Raw genomic sequence first — 18881 nt, forward strand, 5'->3', positions numbered from 1 at the left:
AGATTTTAGGATTAACATCTCAGGGTTGCTCAGTGCCAAAAAGTTGTGCTCGATGCGGCGGATGATTGAAAAGATAATTTTTTTTTTTAAATGATTATGATTTGATGATTTATTGAGAGGTGAAATTGGACAGAAAAACATTTTGCTTCTTTTTCCTTTCGCTCTCCTCTAAACGCTACCCCACCCACCCCTCGATGCAGGGCTGCTAGTACCCCACCCCATCCTGCGCACTCCCCTTCTCCTTCGGCACGCAGACACTTGCTTTTTTTTTTTTGTACGAAGGGGGTGAACCCGGTGAACAATCCTGTCTGTCTTTTCCAAAAATAAGCTTGTGGGAGAGGGATCGAGGCGTAAGCCAGGGAGATTGGTCCAACGAGTTGCACGGCCTCCCTGTTATAAATCCTGGAAGCGGGAGTGCACCCTGTTCGGACCCTCAGCCTTTAGCTCAATATATATTGCTGACTACCTGATTAGCAGAGTCTCACTCCACTTTTGTTGCCTCTCTCTCCCTCCCGAAACCTGCTCCCTCCTACTTTCCACCCTGGAGTACGGGAGTGCTTAGATTGCGAAGGTGCTCCCCCAGACCTCGGTCTGGACTGCTTGAACACGGCGCAGAGAGGATTTTCCCTCTCTTTTTTTCCTCCCCTTTCCATCCTATCAAATTCACACTCTGCCAAAAAGCACATGGATTGAGTCTTTTTTTTTCTTCTTTACTGGAGACTGACAGAACTTTTAAAAAGGCAGGTTGCTGCACCTGTGGTTGAATTAATTTTCTCGTTTTCTTTTTTTTGCCGTGTTTTTTTTTCATTTTTGACTGGACCGATTGAGTCGTTCCTCTTGATTTTGGTCTTCACTGAACATCTGATGCCACTCCATCCCATGGGAGACACACGTGGCTGAAGGAGGGAGGTAGAAGACAAGATCCACCTGAAGATCACACCTACCCCAGTGTTGCCCCCCCCTCCCCCTCCCCCCGACCCCGCCGCTGGACAATCTAAGGAGAGAAAGGTAAGCACTCTACCTGCCTCCTTGCCCTTTCCTGCATCCCTCTGTCCTGTCAGCTACTGTCTTTCACTTCATCACATGTGGCCACGGTGGCGAGGCCAAAAGAAACAGAAGGAGTGACCGGGAAGGAGGAGAAAACATGAAAATAAAAACAGACGTCAGTCATGGGACCTACATAATCCTCCACAGTCCTAAACTACTTCAGAGAATAACAATGTGAAGATTAAAATGGTTACCTTTAAGAAAGGAGCTTCTGTGGACAATATGCTTTAAATGACCTGATGTGAGTTATTCTCTGCCTCTCTGTCCAGACTCCACATGGTTTGGATTGTTATCATTTCTTTTAATTAGAATTGCAGGTGTACTGTTGCTGCATCCACAGACTGACAATGTTTAAGCGGCTGTAATGCGCTTCATTCGGGTGTGATAATCTCTGTGCAGGTAGAACCTTGAATTTGCTATTCAGCCTAATAGTTTGGACGACTGTATGGTATTTATTTGGACCCGACTGACAAAAAAGTGAAGCAAAACAGTTAAACGACACATGTCACCACTTTTTTTTTTTTCGCTTTCTGCTCTTCTCTGCATCTTCCGCGATGCCACTGGCAAGCGTCACCGCATTCCATTGAAACGACATCCGTCTGTTGCGAACAGAAAGAGGAGCCGTGACTTCTCAGGTGGCTCTCGCGACGCAGTATGAGACGGACAGCTGGGGGAAAATTCTAAACAAAACAAAAAGGGAGCATGCCATGGCGTAAATGTATACATCTTTCCTCCATTTTTATGTGAGTACAGAAGCATCATTGTTGAGAGACGTGAAGAATGAGAGTAACAGAAAGGGGACGGCCCTGGAAAAACTAGTGGACTTGAGTTCTGATTTCCAAAAAACAATTGGCAACGTCGATCTGTGTCGCCTGCATGCACGCCTGTTTGTTTCATACATTCAGATGACACAGTCAACTGTGGCCTCGCCCTGTGGAAATGAAGTATCGGTGCAGTAGTAAAAGGCTTTAGGACCTCAGGTGTATTATATCAGCATATTGACGTTGTGTTGGATTTGTATCTATTTTTCTTTTTTGCTTGGTTGAATTCTCACCTGCTTTATCATGGAAACACACCTGATGTATTTGCATGGCTGGCATTATGGTGCTGTAACCGTGACAACCCCTTCGGCATGTTCTCCAAAAGTGTGCTACCGAGGAGCTGAAGGACTTTCAGCCAATCAGCCCCTCTCGGCTTGTGACGCACGTCAATCGCCAGACTCGACCGGCTGCACTGGATGCTAAAGTTGGGAGAAAATATGATGTCATGGCGAAAGAAGCAGCAAAAAGACAAAGAATTATCTAAATGTCATAAATGTACCTGGCACCTTGTTGGTACATGTGATTCTTATCAGTATTTTCTCCACAGCATGCACTCAAAATGTTCACACTTGTTGGACAAAATGAGAAATTTATAGTCAAATGAACCAACTGCATTTTGTTATAAGCTACAAAGCTGGCGGCACGGTGGCCGACTGGTTAGAGCGTCAGCCTCACATTTCTGAGGACCTGGGTTCAATCCCTGGTCCCGCCTGTGTGGAGTTTGCATGTTCTCCCCGTGCCTGTGTGGGTTTTCTCCGGGCACTCCGGTTTCCTCCCACATCCCAAAAACATGCATAAATTGGAGACTCTAAATTACCCGTAGGGATGACTGTGAGTGCGAATCATTGTTAGTTTCTCTGTGCCCTGCGAATGGCTGGCAACCAGTTCAGGGTGTACCCCGCCTCCTGCCCGATGACAGCTGGGATAGGCTCCAGCACGCCCGCGACCCTAGTGAGGAGAAGCGGCTCAGAAAATGGATGGATGGATGGCTACAAAGCTGCTGATTTGTAAAGTAGTTTACAACTTTTGGCCACCAGGGGGCAATCTATGAAGTACAGTATTCTCCAGACAGAAAAGAGGACATGTTGAAGATCTGAATTTGATTATGGGGCCCTCCATTGCTGCCAGTAATATAGATTATTGATCATTCATTTTCGAATGTCTCTTTGAGTGATTATGATAAGTATAATAAAGAGTAAATATCATATTAAAGTAACAACAATGAACCAGTGTACTATGCATTTCCTGTAAAGGTATCTGATTTATTATTGTTGGTTACAAAAAACAATAAACAAAAACAACAACAATAAAGCGCAAGAACACGTAAACAATCAAATGCCAAGCAAATAATGATGTAACAGAACAGAGGTACCTGAAACATGGTGACAAAAACTGTTTAATAAACAAATAGTTAAATAAGTCTGAAAACTATGTAAAAAAAAAAACTTTTAAAAAAGAAAATCAAAAGATGCTACCCTAATCCAAGTATTTCACTTTTTTTTTAAATCTAACTTTGTTCTTTTTCAATACTACCCCCCCCCCCCCCAAAAAAAAATAAACAAAAACAAACAAACAAAAAAAACTAAAATACCACTGCAGTCTCTGTGGACTGTTAATTGCTCTGGAGGGGCCCCTAGTGGACGCAAGGCCCTAAGCAGGTGCTTAGTTTGCTTATGCCTTGGACCACTCTGAAGAAGTGGAAGTGATGGGCTCCATGCGTGCAGTTTTATGCTTTGTTTGGAACGTGTACACCCTCCTAACACTCCAAACGGATGGACAAGTTCTTTAATTGATTTCAGGATACTTAAGTGATTGTAAAAGAGTTAAATATTGAAGTCATTTTGAGTCCTTTTCCCCCAGACCACTAATTAAACATGACGATTCATGGTATTGACATATTTTACTATTCTGCTCAGGTCATAATCAACATATTTACATTCATACATCTTCCAATGGGGATGCCATTCAATTTGCCAGTTGACAGGAATTTTTTTTGACACATATAGAAACCATTAAAGCACACACATGCACACACACACACACACACACACACGAGTGAGAACATGTCCCTGCTTTCAGAGCCTGGCCAAGGCTCATGCTTTCTTTCAATGTGTTTTCCTGACAGAATACCATGCCAGTAATTGCAGCCACATTGATGCCTGCACTCTTCATTCTGCACAACTTGCATTCTGTTCTATTGCTGATACTCCCGTAGAAGAATTGTTCAGAAGCGTGATAGACACAGAAAACATGCACTGGTCTTAATCAAAGCCGTACCATTCAGGCTTAATCGGCTGGATTTGCATTTTCATCTAATTGAGTCTTAAAGAAGAAGAACAAAAAGATAACATACAGTAAAAGAAGAAGCATTTCATGTCCAGATGTTTCTTGTTTGTGTATACCACCGGTGCCAAACTCAAGGCCCGGGGGCCAGATCCGGCCCGCCACATCATTTTATGTGGCCCGCGAAAGCAAATCATGTCGCAACTTCCATGATTCTTGCTAAAATCTGTTCCAAACGTTTGTATAATATTCTTATGTAATAAATAGTAATGAACTACTGTAAGCAGGTTTTGCCTCCAAACCCCTTTTACAGTTACTTACTAAATCATTATCCTTGACTTCTGATTTCAAAACTAGTTATCCATCAATGTGTTGTCTACGTGTCATAATATGATGAGGCGATTCAGAAGTCAGATTTTTGCAAAACAATCTCACAAAGGTATGTACTCCATACTGAAATAATGATGATCAATATTTACAAACAGATCTACATACTGTGAAATCTGGGCCTGTTTAATTGAATATTGTTTAACTGGACCTTCTGCCATCTAGTGGAAGAGCATTTAATTGCTCCGGCTTTCACCATCCTCCACTAGGGATAGATAGATGAACAAAAATTATTATTGTTATTTTTGGACCAATAAGGTGAAATTGGATAATTTTCCGCAGCACATCTGACTATCTTGCCAAAAGACACAGAAGGAGTGACCGTAGGAGTACACTCATGTTGGGAATCACTGGTCAAAGTGGTTTTATTGTGGGCTGATGTCGTTGTGTTGTGGCGTTTGCAATTGTTGTGACCTGTCTCGGCCACCTTACTATCAGGTCTTCAGCAGCTGTGATTAAGTATGTCGTAGTTTTTATTCATCCATCCATCCATCCATCCATTTTCTTAACCGCTTCTCCTCACGAGGGTCGCAGGCGTGCTGGAGCCTTTTTTGTACATATAATCCTATTTTCCCTTTTAAATTGGTATCTTAACTTCGCATAACCAAGAAAGAGATGCTGCATTTACTACAAACAATTAATTAACAAATAAATTAAAACTAATCACCATTTGAAGATGCCTGACAGACATATAGCCAGGGACGGTTTTCTGCCGGGAAATACTGCCATCTAGTGTTTTTTATAGGTATTGCTGAAATTAATGCATTGCATATCTGCCTGTGTAGACAGTACGGTGAACCCCAACATATTCGCAGTTCGGCATTTGCAAATTTGCCTATTCACAGATTTTTTTTTCTTGCATCTCAAGCCAAAGCCCCTTCTAATATAGAAAACAATTTCTTTGGCGCCACCTCGTAGCTTCTTGGATTCCACAGCCTTATATCTAGTCTAAAAAAAAAGTGCTTTGCTGCTGTCTTGTGGCATCTACAGGACAATTACAAACCGTAATTAATTGTGGGTTTTCACTGTGTATTAGTATGTATCGTGACCTTTGTGGTTGGGGGCTTTTTTTCAAGGTTCCACTGTGTCTCCTATTTAATCTGTGTTACATGTCTCTTCTTAGTCACTTTCTCATAAACTTGGACAAAAGAGAGTTTTTCCACTACGTTGGCAGCAAAAACGAGATGGAGTAACAGTAAGATTTGTTATTCGTTCTCTGTCTCCCATTGACTCTGTCTTTACAGGCTCTCACACCGACAAGGAACTTGTTAAAATGCTCCGTGAAGCTTATCGCGGGCCTTGCTTAGCAGATATAAGCAGGAAAAAGGTGGAAGGCTTTCATCATTGCTTGGTTCACCATTTCTTGACTTCGTTCCACACGTCTTCCCAATCTTTCCATCCTGATTTACAGACTATGGACCGAATCCTGCTCTCAGGTGAAAAAAAAAAAAAAAAAAAAAGTGCCAGATGTTGCTTTTAGTCACTGAGCCCAGCAAAGTGCAGTAGCTACACCATGGTCAAAACAAGCGTATTGAGCAATACTTCCCAGACCCAAAGCTCAAGACTTTTTCCAATGGTATGTCTGATTTTTTTTTCCTTTTTTTTTTTTCTTCAGGCGAGACTCATGTTTTCAAAGGGAATCAAACAGGAACAAACAGAGGAATAAAACCCTCAGTGCCCTTCCAGCAAACGTGTTGTTCCTAGTTAATGGGATGTGACGTGTGTTCGCCCACTGAGGCTGAGGTTTGTAGGAGTTTGGTTGTGACCCCCCCACTCTCTAATCATAGTCACGAAAAAAGGGCATCCATACCACATCACATGATATTGTTTGACTTACAGTTGGCTGTGGACTTAACTTTACGCAATACAGGTGGCAATAGTGCTCTGGGTTATAAATCAAGCGTGCATTTTGGCATTCGAGTTCAGGTAGCTGCACAAATGAGCAAAGGTAAAATACACAGGTAAGTTGATTTAGCTTCCTTTCACTGCCCTTCAGTTCACTGGCTGGGAAACCATTTATGGCAGAACTTTGGGCCACATCGTAACAGAGGTCAACACTAGAGTTGAAAACGTATACAATCCCTCTTTTCATCGTGTTCCAACGTATTTCACGAGCCGTATGTTTATTTTTATTATTTCGCTTTGGATGCAGGGTGGATGTATTCATTTTGGGATAGGTCAGCGTGTAAGAAATTGGAAACTGCTCTTTCGGGACCATTTGAAATGCTCCAGACTTTGTTTTTGTTCAAGTCTGAGCCTGATTTAGACACATATGAAGCAGTTTGTTAAAAGAGAAAATCACGGCAAAGGGGTTATTGCAGTGTTAGAATAATTTTAAAGAGGCCTTTTATTTTGACAGATCATCTTCTGCAGGGAGCGGATGGTTTTCCGATTGACATTTGCGTTATATGCTTATACATCATGACTACCGTGTCATTTGGAAGATGACAGCAAACCTAATATCAACTGACAAGTTTTGAACCAGTAAAAACTTACTGATCTATTTCTTCCATATGCTTTGTGGCTTAACCACAGTCATCATTTTTAGAGCAAGCCTCTGGTACTGAATTTAAAATCTTGAGCTACAGAGAGATGCAGAGGTTGGGGGGTGTTCCCGAGACTGGATTCACACTGCAGGTCAAAGCAATTCGGATTTTGTACCCACAACTGGTTTGTTCTACTTTCATTTGACCTATATCTGATACCACAGCAATAAAGTACTTAACACCAGTACACAACAGTGTGCAGAGGCCATGCTGCGACAACGAGGTTCTCTTGAGAAGACACGCCAGCGCGAAGCTGCTGTCCAAATGCTCGCTGTCACGTCTAACTTTTACCCCAGGATCTCTTTTGACAAGCGATGCAGCGAAAGTCCTGCGACTAACACCACTGATGAAAACACCGAACAGGTGTTCGCACAAAGCCAGTGAAAGTCTGTCTGGAGGGTTTCACTGGAACTCAGCAAAAGCTTGAGTCAGCGAATGCGGAGAGTGACAAAGCTTTACGTGTGTAGTGACTTGTGCGACACCCTGTATTTTTGGTCATTTTTACGACATTTGCTCCTGACCTCTGGAGGTTATTGCTGAAGTCATCAACAGTTGTTTTAGGGCCTTTCTTCACAACTCTCTGATGTTTACGTCATCAATAGGCATTGGTGTCTTTGAGTTACCCATTTGGCGTCGAGTACTTGGAACCCCAGTGGCTTCTTTCTTCTTCAGACATTCAAAATGGCTCTACTGGTTATAACCAATGGTTGATTTTCCATTTTCACTCAGGTTCACAATTGCTTGGTTTTCACTCATAGATGGCTCTCTGGTTTTCATGTTGGTTACACTTGTAAATAAATGGAGTTTTTACAACACCCAAAACTGAAACATCCCTATTCACCTAACACCTGGGCAACATAAAACACCTGTCAGATTCAGATTCAGATTCAGAATTTTTTTGGGGTTTTTATACCCGTGGGGCAAATAATGGAGCAGAAAGCAACACAGTTATTGACACAAGTAAAGGTAGAAATATAAATAAGTATAAGTAGAGGTCAGAATTCTGAGAATTCAGGAGAAGATCAGCCTGGGGGACAAAAGTGGGTCCTTCTGGCTCCTACAATCCTGAAAACCGTAGCCTGCCTCTCGAATGCCGGGAAAAGAGCTTGGGAACGTTTCTTCAAAATCCAGCTGCTCATAAATAGTGGAAACATAAAAGAAAAAGTTTAAAAAAGAAAATTCCAAATCACTCACATGAACCTCTGGACCAATCTGAAGCTCATTAAGCTTAAACAAGCCAAACTGAGCACACAGAGATGGGAAATAAAATGAATATAAGATGCAAACTGTATGCTTAGAGTCCTGGCTGATCAATTACACGGGCAGCAATCCGTAACTGGAATCCATTCAAATCCAGGAAAAAAATAAAAGAATTGGTCTCACTGTTCGAATAACTTTTGAATGGGAGTCTACTGTATGTTTTCACTCTTCTCCTCAATAATTTCACCAGGAGACACTGGTGCCTTGTCAAGTTTGCTTTGTTCAGTTGTCTCTTATTCATTCTATTACAATAGCAGGTAACTCCAAGGGCCTACCACATGGTTTCTGATGTGCCAACCCTCTGTCCCTTTAACTCTAAACCCACTAACAGAGTTTGTCTGCTTCTGCCTAGATAAACATCTGAAATTCAACTTGACTCACTTTTCCCCCTCCAAGGAATGAATACAAGGCAATTCATTCTTTAAAGTGAACCAGCACAAATTGTGTGGCATTTCTTCTGCAAATATAGATTTTTCATAACCTATTAAGCGGTGGTTGCTACAATGTTAACACAATCACTGCCATTGACGGCGTTAGGAGTCAAATATCCCTGTTAACTGGGAAGGCTGGCAGTGAATGAGTTTTTTAGTGTGTACCAATTTCCACGTACCGCTGCTCCACGTGAAATTAATAGAGATCTTTGACAGTTTCAGAAAACACGCAATTTTATCCCGAGACATTACGGTATCACTGTATTGAGGATGGATGGATGGATGGACATTACGGTATCCCATGATTGTTCAGTGCAGGATTTAAGTGCTCCCTGACTGTGTGTTTGAAAAGGCCTTGGCTTAGAAACTAAACCCTTTCTGTGCAGACTGAGCCTGTTGAGCAAAAGGTTTTATTGTGCAACCTTCCTTGGCATGAGGCGGTCGACACCACTACCAGTCCTTTTTTGGTGGCTTTTCTTCTAATCATTTCCTGTAATCAGCAGAAAAGCGGTGAAACAATAAAATGGGAAAAAAAAGAAAAAGGTTCTCACTGAGTTCTTTTGCTGAATACATGCTGGGAATATTTATCCTTGCAAATTATACACTGTCATGGATGGTTGTGTCCGACACATGGGATGGCTTTAATAAGTCAGCATGGCAGGAGGTTCAAATTATTTAAGGATGAAATTTAGAGTTTGTGCCGATCAAATGCAATATTCATGCATGTGTATCCAATTTTGTTGCCATTTCTTTAACAAGAATACGATTAGCCAGATTAAGAAGCTGTTTTGGGCTTTAAGAATGTAGCGTTAGTTGCATAAGAATTAACCTATTAAACTTGAACAAGGCCAGATATGGCCGACATGATGTCGATCGAATCTGCAAGATTTATACTTGATGAGTAGCAGAATTAGAGGATGGAATAAAAAAAAGAAAGAAAAAAGAAAGAAAACAAGACTCTCTTGATGCTAACCATGCGAATGTGCAATTGTAAAACTATTTCTGGACATGCGGGGCTTTGAATCAATGATGACACACTTTCATGTGGGTTGCAGATGGCTGTGTGCTCTCACTTTCCAATCGTGCTTACTCCTTTGCCCATTGTCTCATTGCCAATTTGAAGCAGGGAAGTAGTCATTTCCTAACTGAGGGTCTAGGTCTGATCCACAAGCTGGACCTGACATAGAGACCAACAATGCCTATGCTGGACTGCTCCCAAACTACTGTAGGTAGAAACCAGACAAACCCGGAGTGTTCCTGACCTGTGGCGAGAGTGAGATAGAGATATTAGAAATATCTGTATAGGTTTGGAAAGGAGGCACCCCGATGGATCCAACTAGAACAGAAAGTAGGAAAATGGGTACAAGAGAGCATTGAGGTTATCGTGAGAGAGAGGAAGCAAGCGGTTAAAGAACCAAGGAAGAAAGCTGAAGAATAAAAAAAAGAGGAAATAAACGTGGTTGGAGGAGCATTGAATTTGTTCAGAACCATGTGGCGTCTTAGACCGGACCCGGCGACTTGAGCCGTTCACAACACAAACATGCACGGACCGTCTGTTTTCTCCCAGACACAGAATTACTCCGCTTCACTTTGCCCTGGACTCTGCAACCTCGAATTCTTTGTTTATTACCCTGTCGAGAACACCCGGCCTGTTTTGCAATAAGCTCAGTTAATACCTCAAAAGCTCGAGCAATCAGCTCAACTTTGTGTCATTCATTTCTGGCCCAAGAGAAACCTGGAGCATTTTAAAGCGTTTGAAGGAAACATTTGAGTCAACAGGCCTGAATTTATATTCTGAGTTTGTTTTTTTTCCACAGCATCATTTTTCTCATTCAGTTTTTGGAATACAAAAGCCAGTCACTGTGCTCCAGTCCCTGTCTTCTATCACTGGGATGTTGTGACTGCAAAGAAGATGAGGAGGATGAGGAAGAAGAGGAGGAGGATGGACATATCAGTGAGACAGAAGAGGAAGCCTTGGATGTCCGTTACATCCTCAGTGACAGGATGTGACCCATTAGAGGCTGCCGATTCAAACCTCACGCTGGACGCAGAGTAGACAATTGTTGTCACAGATGTGCTCATACTCACACGACATAAACTGTTTTTTTTGTAGCATTGATTCATATGTAGTTTTTTTTTAAACCAAGAGCTAGCTAGTGTTGGCTCAGGCTTTTATGCTAACTTTACGAAATGAAAAGATGCTAAATTAGCTAATTGTAGCACCTGAAGAAAAAAAAATCTATTTTCTCTCTGTGTTTTATTTTTTATTTTTTTTTATACAGATTAGACAGAGAATTTTTAAAGACGAGAAGCTGGTAGCTTTTAGGCTGGCACAAAAAACAAAGCATTTGCCACAAATCATTCCGGGAAAGTATCCATATCTGTTTTCAAATATCAGGAGTAAAAGTCATCAGAAAAATAAATAAATCCTCAAGTAAAGTATACAAATACCTGAAAAATCTACTTAAGCACTGTAACGAAGTATTTGTACTACTTCATTACTTCAGTTTACAATAAAATTCCATGACGCATGCATGTCTCTCGCATCTTTCACCACCACGTTCTGGTTTGGTTCCGGAACTCTGGTCAACCACTGATTTGTTTGGATTTAGAGTTACATTACAATTACATACAAGTGTAATACGTTAATTGCAGTTAATGTTACAATGTAAATACGATACATTGTATGTTCATCAACGAATAATGGATGTTGTACTGAACATTGAGAAGAAGAAATGCTGCCCAAGTGGAGGTTCCACTGTATGTGTGTCTGGAGAGAGAAATTGGGAAAACCCAGATGGTAGGGCTTTGTCTCCCCTATCAGTCTAGACTTGATTTCACATCTGTGTTTATGTGATAAGCTAATTGTAGCAGTCAAAGAGGGCACTTCTGTTGTTCCCATAGTGTGGATACAAGCTGGGAGCTGTGGTAAGCATCAAGAGATTTGGGGTTTTGGGGGAAGGGAGTGGGGGTGGGGGGGGGGGGGGGGGGGGGGGGTGTATGCCTTGATGAAAGATATTTGGCATGCTCGATGGAAACATAGGCTGGAACCGCCACACATTCGCACATGAACACTTACACTTTGACAGATATGCACACAAGTGTGGAGCAGACAGCAGCACCCATCATTGAAAGCGCGAAAGTGCTTTTTAAGTCATACTAATAGAAACCACAGACATTGCACTACATTATCCAAGGTGAGACACGGGGGAGGTAAGGTAAGGCTCTGCAGGGGCTGTTCGCGGTAGTAGTAAGAAACCTGCTTGAAATACAGTGTTTATCAATGTCATTCTTTTTCTTTTGCGAGGGAGGATGTTTCCAGTCTGAGGAATGGATTATCTGATAAAAGAAACACACAAATCTTAAACAGTATCTTCTTGTCAATTATATTTTGGGCAGGCAGTAGCTCAGTCGGAATGGCTTGGCCATCGGTCCAAGTCTCACTGTGGACCAAAACAATTTCGATAAGTACTGATTGATGGAGCAGTGTCGCTTGCCTTTGAGCGAGGAATGTATCTTTCCCACAAGCATATCTGCAGTAACCTCATTATGCATGCATATGTCTCGTATGTGGCATTTACAGAAATAACCTCAACAAAAGTTTTGCTGCTTGTCGTCTTTTCCCCCCATAACTACTGTATACTGTATGTGATATTCCACTTTGGTGTACTTTTACAAGATTGGAGACAATGATGTATACAACTCTAGCTAATGCAGTGGTGCTTTAAGGTACAAATGACCCACCACCACCGTTGTTTGGTGGATATTTTGCTTTGACTTGCAAGCAACAATTTGAGATACGAGACATATGTAGACATATAATGTAGCAATACTCAGAAGCATATATTCTTTATCCTCTACACAGAACGACTAATAATACTGCAGCTTACCGAGTTTAGTTGTGACCAGCTGCATGTTTATCCGTAGGTCTGTATTAGACTGCCCCGAGGTTCGCCAACACGCGCACACCAGAAGGAGCAGCACAGCCAATCGCAGGGCACACAGAAACAAACAACAATTCGCACTCGCATTCACACCTGCGGGCGTCTTCAATCAACCTACCACGCGCGTTTTTCGGACGTGGGAGGAAACCGGAATGCCCGAAAAAACCCCACCCAGGCACGGGGAGAACATGCAAACTCCACACAGGCGGGGCCGGGATTTGAACCCCAGTCCCCAGAACTGTGAGGCAGATGTGCTAACCAGTCATGCACCGTGCTGGCTAATTCTTTACCTTGTATTTAAGTATGACCTTACTGTGTTTTTTTTTTTTAAGTAAAGTACAATATTATAGAGTGCTAGTTTTCTAATATAAAACAAATTACACACATTTGTATTGGTTTATTTGGAAGGCAGAATGAATGAATGGCATTTCCATTTAGACAGAGCTACGGATTGTCCATAGTTTGTTACAGGAAACACTGAACCCTAACTCGTTACGCCCGTAACACTGTTCCGGATATTTGTCGATAAATGTTTGACAACACAATTGCAGACGCGCCGCTGGTCGTCCAAAAGCACTGCCGATGCGTGCTCATTCTGCCTTGTGTGAATGGCATTCTCTCACAGTTCATTTTCATCACTTTCATAGTTTTTCACAAATCGGTACGATTGGTCAGTCCTCACGTGGGTATGTTATTTTTATATATATATATTTTTTTACCAATATAAAGTGTTGAACCTGGCTTAATGTTAGTAGCTCAACAAAAAAGTATATATTTTTTTTTTGTCTCCTTAAAAGTGCTGGTTTTGAAGATGCGAGGTTTCTGACCGACAGCCGCTATATATTCTCTCTGCTCTGTGGGGACAATGACTATTACTGCAGTTTTGTAGGGGAAAGTCTCTGCCTCTCCTTCTCCCTCTTAATTACGCTGCATCTCTTCCAGTAGACCTCAGTGCTGCCCGGCATGTCGTGGTAAAATCCGGTACTGCGCTAAAAGCGGACGACTCTAAACTGGGCATGTCTGTATATTGTAAAAACAATCGCTTAAAAATCTGCAGTATAGCAGGGGAACGCTGTAGTTTCAGGTTTACACTTAGCCACATCACCTAAATCCCTCAGCTGAAACTACACGAACACCATCAACTAACAGCACGCTCGACAACAACATGACGAGCGTGTTGGCAGCAACGCGGGGACGAGTTTATCTGTCAGGTTCTGATCTCAAATCTTCATCCAAGCCCAACAACCCCTTATGCCGCCTTGCATTCCCGTAACTGTTATTCTGGCATTTGGGTCTATTTGTACTGCTCTCAGCTGAGGGGGCTGTGAAAAGCCGTCTAAACACAACTCTCATACCACGCAGGCCCGGCCTGTGTTAACATAGCTGGGTGAGTGCAAATACGGAGCCGGGTGTTTGAGATGTTGGTAAACCCTCAGCATCTTTTCTCCATGAATCTCTTCCAGCTTTCTTCTCCTGGGTGAGAAATGCTCATCTGGCAGTATCATTTTCTGACAAAATCCTTAAATTTGGAATGACACTTTTTCACTCACATAACACATCAAGTCTAATAAGAAGTGGAGCAAATCATCACGGGATTTCTTTTTAGTCTATCGTTTGTGGTTAGTTAGCTAAATGATGACTAAATGACTTTCACTTGGAGACATTGTACTGCATATATGTTGACATATCGAAAGGAAACTTAACCCATGTTGGCCTGATTTCCACTTTGAGATCTGTGATGCATATGTACATATGCACATGCCTACGAGCACATATGCACCCTCACACTCAATCAGGCTTTTACAGTCTATTTAAAACTCATTAGCTCTAATTAACAGGCCCCTCACAATTTGTGGTAGGCACGAGATGCCACCGAGCCGTGTTTCCACCTCCCACAAAGCAAAAGTGTGGGGCTCCATCTCCTCCACTGAAACATGTAAATCTTCCTTGATTTGAGTGGATGTCTCCTGTCCTCATTGGGTTATTTGTGTAAAAACACACCCACATGTGTGAGGAGTCTCCTAATTCCACCGACCTAAGTGGACAAGCTGGTTGACAAAGCGCACAGAGACGGAATAAAAAGACACGTCTGATGGTGATGGACCCAAGTTATTTTTTGATTTGAAAGAAAAGAGGGAATTTTGAGGGAGACTTCGAGTCATTGTGAGTTTGTTTGCTCCAGGCAGCCATGCAATTGCCCTATTTCATTCGATCATTGCTGTGTATAATAGACAGACATCATGTAAATGACATGTATTCTATGTCACCAGTCAAAATGATGTATCGCTCTACTTATCTCAGATGATGTCACATACTGTAGAATTAAGCTAAATGGTCCTCGATGATCCTCTGTGACACTTGCGCAAGGTCATAAAGGTCATTGGTCAGCTCATATCAATGGCTGTCTGTTTCACTACAGGCCCTGTGATCGATTAGCAACCAGTCCACGGTGTAGTTTGCCTTTCACCTGAGGTTAGCTGGGATATGCTCCGGCTCACTGCGACCCTGCACAGGATAGAAAATGGTTTGATGGATGGATAGACTCTGTGTATTCTTACATTGTGCTAAACTACATTGTGTTTAATTTCAGCTCCTGTAGTACTGCACGGTCTTTTGTGTGTCACCTGTTCTCAGAGCACAGATTTGTCACGTTATCTCACGCTTTAATGGCTTTGCTCAACTGGAAAGCACTGTCAGAAAGTCTCCATCTGGTTGCAATTTGAATCTCATGCCAGTTTTATCAGGAGTGATGCAGAAACCTCAGAACTCACTGCTGAGAAGACCGGTTACATTTTTGCTGCTACTGTGACAATAAACACACGCTGACTCGTGGGTCCATACGCAGTGTTTAACAGTTACATTACATTGCGTTTGGTGGCAGATGAACCTTGATGACACATGTGACTGTGGTGCATCTGATTCCCCCGGAACCCGTAGCAGGTTGCTGAAGTCCGCTGAAAATATTCTTTGGAATCAGAGAGGAGGGATGAGGGGGCGTGCATTACATTGCAGGTTCATACCTAAGGAGAAGCTTGTAGTTTGGCCAAGGCCTACGGTTTCCAGTTAACAGCAGGTTGCAGGAACAAGATGATTGCTCTAGCAGTCTCTAACCTGAACGTCATCTCCATCCCCAGTATGGACATGCTGAAGATTCTTACACAAAGAACTGTTTACTCGTGCTCAACCGGTTTCAAAGTTATATTGATGATGAAAGTGACGTCACTTAACGAGTGTTTCAAGATCACGAGCTGTCGTTCTGCCAATTTTCTTTGCTTTGATTTTTGATATGTGCGCTGGAATGAAGCGATGAACTCAACTCGTTAACATGAACAAAGAGAATTACACGTCTATTTAAAACAACCACATTGCTTCGCTAATTAGTTTAACATGTAAAGAGATAATATAACAATACTCTCAGGCATATATTGTTTATCCTCTGCGAGGAACTCTATTATTTTCGGCTGATTGAGTTGTCGCGTCTCCCTGTACAGTATATTCGCATGTCTGTATTATACTGCCCCCGGGTGGCCAAGGCACACCCACCAGAATGAGCAGCACAATGTCCATTCAATTGAAGCAAAGAATGGAAAAATGGTTTAATTCTTGACATTTTATTTGGTCATTACTGTATGTTTTTATGTAGTACCATATTATAGAATGGTATTTTTCTGATTGAGAAAACACATTACAAACATTTTTTGGGGGGGGTAAACTGAAACGGATGAATGGCTTTTCCATTCATATTTGTTCATTTTCACAACTAGGAATGCTAAAATCTGTTTTTGGATGGATTGTTTTTCTCTCTTTTGAAATCCACTGAAAACATCCCATAAAAGGGAATATGAATTTTTCCTCCCACTTTGGGCGACATATGCGCAATAAACTCGAATGATAGTGATTTATTCTCCATCACGTCATCTGGATTAACATCTTAACCTCAATGGAGTAGGAAATGTGTCTCCCCTCCCAGTCTCATAAAATTAATATTTATTATCCCCTCCACAAATATCCTAGTAAAAATACCCCTCTCAGTGTTTGTGGTAACAAAAAATCACCACAAACCAATGAAGAGTGACAGGGGCAACAAACATGATCCCTGGATGTGACCACTCCAACTGCTCCAGAATGAGTGACACTTGCTACGACATGATGGGCCGCGGTCCGATCTCAGCTGACAAGGGTGTGGCATTTGAGTGACGCGCTAAGCGGATGGCAGATAACTGTAAAAAGGTGTGAAGTGGGAGCAAAGGCAAAAGGTTCAAAGGGAAGCTTAGCTGTTGCTTGTTTTCACAGAGCTTGAGGGTCACATTCCTCCCAAGCGCAGACCTTTAAATCCATCCCGGGATGTTTGAACATGAGCTGTAAATGGATAACAGAGGATTGAGTGAATATGTTTCGCATCAAGCCCCGGGCGGAGAGCCTGCCAAGTTGCATTCGATGATGAACGTGTCAACATGCACGAGAGGAAACAAACGCCTCGCTTTATTTCGCAGCTGTCTTCGGTCACCAGAACAGAGGAGGTTGTGAGCGCAGAGGCGAATAACTCTGTGGATCAGGCGTCCTCTTAAAGCTGGAGCAAACTCTTCTCCTCACCCCTGGCTTTAATCTTTCACCTCACTTTGATATCAAAGACAGAGTTGCTAATGTGGGAGGAAGGAGGCTGAGATGAAGAAAAAGAGGAATCGGGAGGGGGGGGGGGGGGGGGGCATATAGGAGAATAATTGAGGTGTGTGCATTCCACGACTGGAAAAGGTGAAAATCTGGAACACAAACTTTTACCATTTAAACACATTGAAACTATATAAACACACACTAAACACACTTAAAGGTTCTCTAGCTTAGACCTCCATAGAGTGACTCTCTAACATGGACTGATAAAAGTGTCAATTTCATTTCAAAAAACACTTTGGTTTTGTCATACGAGTGTCCAGAAAAGGCCCCTCTGACAGCTACTTCTGTTTGACCCAGATTTGTATATTCGCTGTGAGGCATTCCCAAATTCCCCAATTTGCAGATTTTTTTTTTTTTGCGGGGTGGTGAATCATCCCATGTTGTGCCAAGGAACTATCTTGAAGTTAATTGAGGATCTTCATTTCGACAAGTTGTGTTTCCCCGCCATCTTGTGGAATCTGTAGACGAATATAAAACTTTATAAACTGTGAATAGCGGGTAACACTGCAGGCTTCTATCTGGCCTACATGATAAACTCCAATATGAGGGATGTTTTTCATGTTTCCTCAAGTAGACATTTGTTATCCACTGACATCTATTCTCAGTTGACTTCTCCTTGGGCTTCATCAGTTGATTCATAGTCAGTGTCTGTCAACTTTGTCTTCTGTTGCAGCCTGTCAGTGTTGAAACACAGTAGCTGCTGTTCTGTATAATCAACCGGTGTTTAATACTTTTAAAGAACCTCTGGCTGCCTATGAAGACAACAAGTTGCTCCATAGCCAGTCTAGTGTACAGGAATGTGCGACTCCGGGAGTTGAATTCCTCTCCGAACATTTTTCCCACCAATCATTTTTGTCATGTTCTGCTGCCAAGTAGTTTTCTCCATGAGTTCCTTTGGTGTGGTGATTATCTCGGTGAGGGCCGTTCAATCGACGCTAACTGCAGACACTCAAGAATGTCCCCTTGCTTGGGCTGCCAGGTTAGAGGTCATTCGATGCATTGAGGCTTATCGTATCTCTCCAAATTACACTTGACTGTTGATGATCTGATTAAAGCGTCGAATACAGATGCGGACCGTTTAAAATCATTTATATCCTCCTTCCCCCCCCCCCCCCCCCCCCCCTTCTCAATGTCAGCCATTTAACATGTAACGAGCAGGTTATTATCGTGTCTGGCCTTGGAGAGGTTGAATGTTCATTTTTTTGTATTGGCTCTTGGCGGCGCTGCAAGAATTCCATGAGGCAGGTAAGAAAGCGAACGGAGTTCACGCAAAGCAGCACAATTATGGCAATTTTGTTGTCATTAAATATCAAATGTGACATTCTGGCGAGAGAACCAGACAGTCCTGCAGCCCATTTGTTCTGATTGTTTGGGATTTACAACAATAACATATGTGCACATTGTTTCTTTGCAGTAAAATATAGAGGAGCATTTTACAAATATGCACTAATAACGCATTGATGGAGTGCTAGCGAATTCAACCACCTCTGT

General features: G+C 42.2%; 1 protein-coding gene across 2 annotated transcripts in view; it reads left to right on the top strand.

The window, feature by feature from the left end:
* The first annotated feature begins 273 nt into the window (after positions 1-273).
* col8a2 (collagen, type VIII, alpha 2) overlaps positions 274-18881 on the top strand; it is a 36269-nt gene continuing 17661 nt past the window's right edge. The window contains exon 1 of one of the 2 annotated variants that reach the window (XM_061665704.1): positions 274-1008. The gene's annotated coding sequence lies outside the window, so the exon portion shown is untranslated. Of the gene's footprint in view, positions 1009-14806; positions 14883-18881 lie in introns of those variants that run through there. The other variant, XM_061665705.1, reaches the window with a different exon arrangement.

Source organism: Phycodurus eques, chromosome 20, assembly GCF_024500275.1.
Source record: "Phycodurus eques isolate BA_2022a chromosome 20, UOR_Pequ_1.1, whole genome shotgun sequence".
Lineage (NCBI taxonomy): Eukaryota > Metazoa > Chordata > Actinopteri > Syngnathiformes > Syngnathidae > Phycodurus > Phycodurus eques.